Source organism: Mus pahari, chromosome 1 (genome assembly GCF_900095145.1).
Source record: "Mus pahari chromosome 1, PAHARI_EIJ_v1.1, whole genome shotgun sequence".
In the NCBI taxonomy this organism is placed as follows: Eukaryota; Metazoa; Chordata; class Mammalia; order Rodentia; family Muridae; genus Mus; species Mus pahari.
This window is the reverse complement of record NC_034590.1, coordinates 154,484,521-154,490,555: the sequence shown is the minus strand read 5'-3', so window position 1 is coordinate 154,490,555 and position 6,035 is coordinate 154,484,521. Positions and strand designations below refer to the sequence as shown.

Below are 6,035 nucleotides of genomic sequence, written 5' to 3'. Positions count from 1 at the left end.
TGTTTGATTGTATTTTCCTTTAATTCTTTAAGGGATTTTTGTGTTTCCTCTTTAAGGGCTTCTAGCTGTTTACCTGTGTTCTCCTGTATTTCTTTAAGGAAGTTATTTATATCCTTCTGAATGTCCTCTATCATCATCATGAGAAGTGATTTTACATCTGAATCTTGCTTTTCTGGTGTGATGGTATATCCAGGACTTGCTATGGTGGGAGAATTGGGTTCTGATGATGCCAGGTAACCTTGGTTTCTGTTGCTTATGCTTGCCTCCTGCCATCTGATTATCTCTAGTGCTACCTGCCCTTGCTATATCTGACTGGTGCCTGCCCTTCCTGTGATCCTCGTTGTGTCAGAACTCCTCAGAGTTCAGCTGACTATATGATCCTGTGATTCTGTGATTCCTACATGTGTCAGAGATCCTGGAAGTCAAGCTGCTCTGGGACCCTGAGATCCTGGTGTAACCAAGCTCCTGGGATCCTGGGATCCTGAGATCCTTTGATCCTGGGCATGTTAGAGTGCCTGGGAGTGGAGCTTCCTCAGGGTGTTGTGGGACTGGCTACGGAGTTTGTGCCAAAGGTCTGCTCAGGGCATCGGCCCAGACAGGAAGGAACCCGTGCCACTGGTCAGGCAGACTTCCTGGTTGCCTGGGTCCAACTAGTCCCAGTTACTTCTGATGTTGGGGCAAATTTTGTGCCCTCCTCACCTCTGATCCTGTGATCCCAGGTGTGTTAGAGTGCCTAGGACTGGAGCTTCCTCTTAGTGTTATGGGACTGGTTGCAGAGATTGCGCCCAAGGTCTGCTCAGGGCACTCCATACCTGTATTTTTAAAGTCTATAACTTTAACCAGGTGAAGTTGTAATTCTCTGCCTGTAATCCTGGAACTCAGGATGCTTAACCTAGAGGATAGTGAGTTCAAGGTCAAACTGTACTATATAGCAAAGTCACACAGGAGATAGCTATGTAGGTAGATAGGTAGGTGGGTGGGTAGGTGAGTGGGTGGGTGGGTGGGTGGTGGATGGATGGATGGATGGATGGATAGATAGATACATAGATAGACAGATGATAGAGATGAGATAGATAGATAGATATAGGTGTGAAAGCTAGACAGACACCAGATAGATAGATGATAGACAGATAGATATGAGGTAGAGATGAGATAGAGATTAGACAGACAGACAGATGTGATAGGCAGATAGATAGGTAGACAGAGATGAGATAGAGATGAGATAGAGGTGAGATAGAGATGTGATAGATAGATAACAGCTTTTTCTTTTATGTCAGTATATATTATATTAATACATCTGGTTGAGAAAAGCTTCTCTATTAATTCATCTTTGTTCTACATCTAGGGACATGATTGCTGAGCTTCAGTATATTTTCTAATCTTTCTGTGTCAATATTTTATTTATCTGTCTTTTTTTATACTATCAATAGGAATACTGACTGAAAATAATAGCTTGAAACAATCCGATATTATTGCCTTATGCTAAAATTACCCAAGAGTGAAATCTACTCTTGCATATCCTCTAAAGAATTAAAGGAAATGGTCTGAGAGCTGACTACTTAATAGGAAATGAAAACTTCAATGTTTCAACTTAAATGTTAAGTAAATAATTAGCACTTGATTAATAGTGCTGAAAATTATTTCACTGGCAAGCCAGCAAAAGCTTTCCAGGATTAATCAGATAAAAAAAATGTCCAAAAAAGAAATCCTATCCATGCATATAGTAAACTCCCTTAATGTAGAATACATGGCTTTCATACTGTCAATCTTTAGGGGTAACTTATTTATGATATGGAAAATACATCTTATATGGTTTTTTCCACGCAGTCCTGTGTGGATCTGGTAGATTCTGAAAACTAAATAATTTTTTCAGCCACCATATTAACCAGTTTCAAATTACCACACTGAAATGCCAGAGACAATGTATAGAGAGAAAATTACTGAGTTCATGGCTCAGAGGCTCAGTTGTAAGATCGGGCAGTTCCATTGCTTGCAGCCTCTGGTTAGGGTAAATAATGGCAATGGTGGGCATTCATGTTAGAGCAAGCTTCACATCATGGACTAAGGAGATTGGGGTCCAACAGGCCCTGTCAAGGGCACATGTCCAGTGGCTTAAGGGCAAGTCCACAGTAGCTCCCATGACATGATCCTGGGGAACAAGACTTTAACATTTGGGGACAATCACTCTTAGTGCAAATGTTTGTGTTGATGTTTGTTCTGTGGAGAGTAATAGTCACAATGTAAGGATTAAATCTGATCACAAATAAAAGTGTATTAATCTATACATTCTCAGCAAAAGCAATATAATCTTCAAGTTGATTAAAACTTGGTTCTGGGAGATTTTGTATGGGAAAAACATATATAATGTAATGGTTTGTGTCCCTTCAAGAGGCTGTTATATACAATATAGATCAGATGTATAGAATATGTGTGGTGTTAAAATTTCATGGACAAGATCTCTAAAGTCAATGATTTTTTTCAAAGTTAACATATATTGCTTTAGTACATTACATTAAGCAATGTATGTCACTATTAAAATCCCCAAAACATTTTCTATTTGTGCTGCATAGTTTTACATCAACTTGACACAAGCTATAGTCATCTGAGATAAGGGAGCCTTATTTGAGAAAAAGCCTCCTTAAGATCTGGCTCTAGGCAAGCCTGTAGAACATTTTCTTTTCTTTACTCTTCTTTTCTCTTCTTTTCTCTTTTTTCTTTTCTTTTCATTTATTTTCTCTTCTTTTCTCCAATTTTCCCCTTTCTTTTTCTTTTTTTTTGTCAGTGATCATTTTTATTTGCATTTCCTTAGTTTTGCCTTCTGCTCTACCACTTGTTGAGAATGTCATCTTGCATGTATGTATTCTTCCTAGATCCCATCTGGCTATAACAATCTCTTTCCCTTTCCTTGATATTATTGAACTTCATTTGACCAGAACTAGTCAGGCCTCTGTCCAGTGGGCTTCTACTAGAATTTAGCTTACTTTTTTCACGATTGGCGCATGTTTAGCCAATTTTGGGACAAGCAGTTGAGGGAAACAGTTCAAAAGACAAAAGGTTTTACTAAGGGTTTTAGAAGTTACAGTCTAATTTCTTGGCTGCGTTGTCTCTGCCCTGATGAAGCAGAGGGCATCAGGGTAGAAGGGCTTTGTAGAGGAAGCAGCCAGAAAGCAGAGAGTGACAGGAAAGTTTGAGGGGGATATTATATAAGACATTTTCTAAATTAGTGATTGATGGAGGAAGGCCCAGCCCATTGTGGATGGACCATCCTTGGGCTGATGGTCCCCAACCAAAGAGTATATGTGGAGGGACCCATGGCTCCAGATACATATGTAGCAGAGGATAGCCTTATCTGGCATCAGTGGGAGGGGAGGCCCTTATTCCTGTGGAGGCTAGAAGGCCCCAGTGTAGGGGGATGCTAGAGCAGTGAGGCAGGAGTGGGTAAGTGGCCAGAGGAGCACCCTTTTAGAGGCAAAGGGAAAGGAGGAGAGGGGGAATGAGGTAGGAGGGTTGTGGAGGAGGAGAAAGCAGAAGGGAGACAACATTTGAAATGTAAATGAATAAAGTGATCAATTAAAAAAAAAAAGAGGTCAAGCAAGCCTAGATTAGAAAACCAGGAAGAAGCACTCCTCTATGGCCTCTGCATCAGCTCCTGCCTCCAGGGTTCTACCTGTCCTAAGTCTCCATCCTGACTTCCGTCAGCAAATAACAGTGATGTAGGAGCATAAGCCCTTCCTCCCTTGGTTGTTGTTGGTGATACTGTTTCATCACAGCAACAGTGACTGTAACTAAGACACTGTTTAAGGTGTCTGGTGTCACAGGCTGAGGAAATGGCTCTGTGTATACAGTGTGTGTTGTGCCAATGTCAAGCTCTGGGTTTGAGTCCCTCGTGCCTAGGTAAATGCCAAGCACTGGTGGCGTGCATCAGTATCTCCTAGCTGGGTAGAGAGACAGGAGGATCTTGGGAGGCTTGCTGGCCAGCCAGTCATTCTGCAAGAGTGAGTTCTAGATTGAGTGAGGGACTCTTAGGGTTGCACATCAGTGGTGCCAGTCATGTAAACTAAAGAGTTTAGAATTCTTGGAAATAGTACTCTGGATCCATTTACACATAAACCACTAATTATACATATATTATGAAATATTAGTGTTGCACATAGTACATACAACATATATTAATATATCTGTAAATATTTTATAGTATGAACTTCTCAAGTATTATTTTATAGTTAATGAAAATGAAAATTGCTTAAAAGTTTTAGAATTCATCGCAGCACTTTATTATGTATTGTCTCAAAGGACTAAGAAAATATAGCTCTTATTATTTGACATAATGGGTAGTAAATATTTTTCTATTCGAAAGAATCCTTATAATGTTGGTAAATATGTTTCTAAACGAGGGTTACTCTTTTAGGACGACCATTCATGTGGTATTTTTCAGCTGATAGTTTACCAGCTGCAGGTATGAGTACCTCTGAGATCAAGCCTTTCCCAACCTGAAACAGGAAGCTCCAGACATGGTTTCCCCTTATCCACTGAATGGCAGACTACAACCATCCACACAGGGGCACACTAATTGGATTCATGTGTTTTAAAAGAAGGAAGAACATGAAGTTGGGAGGGATGTATGGAGAATCCTGGTGGAGTTGGAAGGGGGTTGGATATGAGCAAAGTATACCGTATTTATGCATGTGTTTCCCAAAGAGCAAATAAGAATTAGAACAATAATAACAAAAATTTTATCAGCAGACACCAGAAGTTCAATTTCATGTTCCACAGACAAAAGTTTTTAAATGATTTCAGAACCCAAACCATTCTTGACTTTGTGTCACAGAACCAAACTAAATTAACAAGTCGGAGGTTGCAATGGACCCCCGAGACCCTCTGCTGTTCCCTGATTGCTGCCGGCATCCCATGTGGAAGTGAATTTTACATCCGAAGAGCTGACTGTTAAATAGACTTTTGAAGTAGGCAGGAGTGAGATTCTTCCCAACATCCTACGGGTAAACAGGCACTGTAAGTGCAGTGAGTTGACTCTTGAACTTTGAAAGATGTTAAATGCGTTATTTCTCTTTTATTTGCCATATTGGCTATTATAGATAAATATGAATTATAAGTAGAACACCACAGAAAAACATTCTAAAAATAGATCTTACAAATACAGAAAGCTCAGTTTTCCTACGTTTTAGCATATAGTGTCTTCGGTTAAGAGAGGTGAATCCTGGGTTTCATGTATTTCTTGCCATCTGTTTTAAATTGAAGTCTTGATGATTTTCTATGAAAACACTGATCCTTGAAGACAGCTGCAGGTAAATCTACTATCTGTATATGTTCAGTGACACCTCCCTGTAGAATATGCCATACATGCAATATATGTTCGCCAAATTCCAAGTAAAGTAATTCACTTTCATTAGAGATCATTGTGCTGCTGTGCCTTAGAGTGCCATTTTATTTCCTGAAAGGAAAGTTGTAAAGTCATTATTTGACCTTGGAAAGCAAAAATACTGACCTGGTATGACTAATAATATGTTTCAAAATGAAAGGAAAAAAACCACACATTTCAATCTTGCTGTGTGAGCAGCACATTTAGAAGTCTGTAATTGAATTTCTTGTGAGTGAACCTTAAGACAATTCCCTGCGTGATTGCACAGTAAGCCATTTTTTCATAAAATATCATCAACTAATAAAAGAATCATTATGATGCAAAGCAAGCATGAAACGTGCAGCACAAAGGAAAGTAGCCTAGAGGAAGTTAAAGCAAGGACAGAAGTCATCTCGGGAAACCTCCACTCGCAGCAGCACTGGAGAGGCTGAGGAAGGGAACTGGGTGTGAGGCTAGTCCAGGCTAGAAACAAGACAGCATCAAGGAAAGGAAAGAGGGAAGGGTGGGAAGAAGGGAAGAGAGAGAGAAGGAAGGAAATTTGGCTGATTCAGTTTTCATTTCTCATTCTTGCCTTTAAGATGTATAGCTTGTTCAACCACTCTGGAAATCAGTCTGGCGGTTCCTCAGAAAATTAGACATAGTACTACTGGAGGATCCT

At 40.0% G+C, this 6,035-nt stretch overlaps 1 protein-coding gene across 1 annotated transcript in view; it reads left to right on the top strand.

Moving 5' to 3' along the window:
• Hpse2 (heparanase 2 (inactive)) overlaps positions 1 to 6,035 on the top strand; it is a 548,186-nt gene that overhangs the window by 261,998 nt on the left and 280,153 nt on the right. The gene's annotated exons all lie outside the window — the stretch shown is intronic.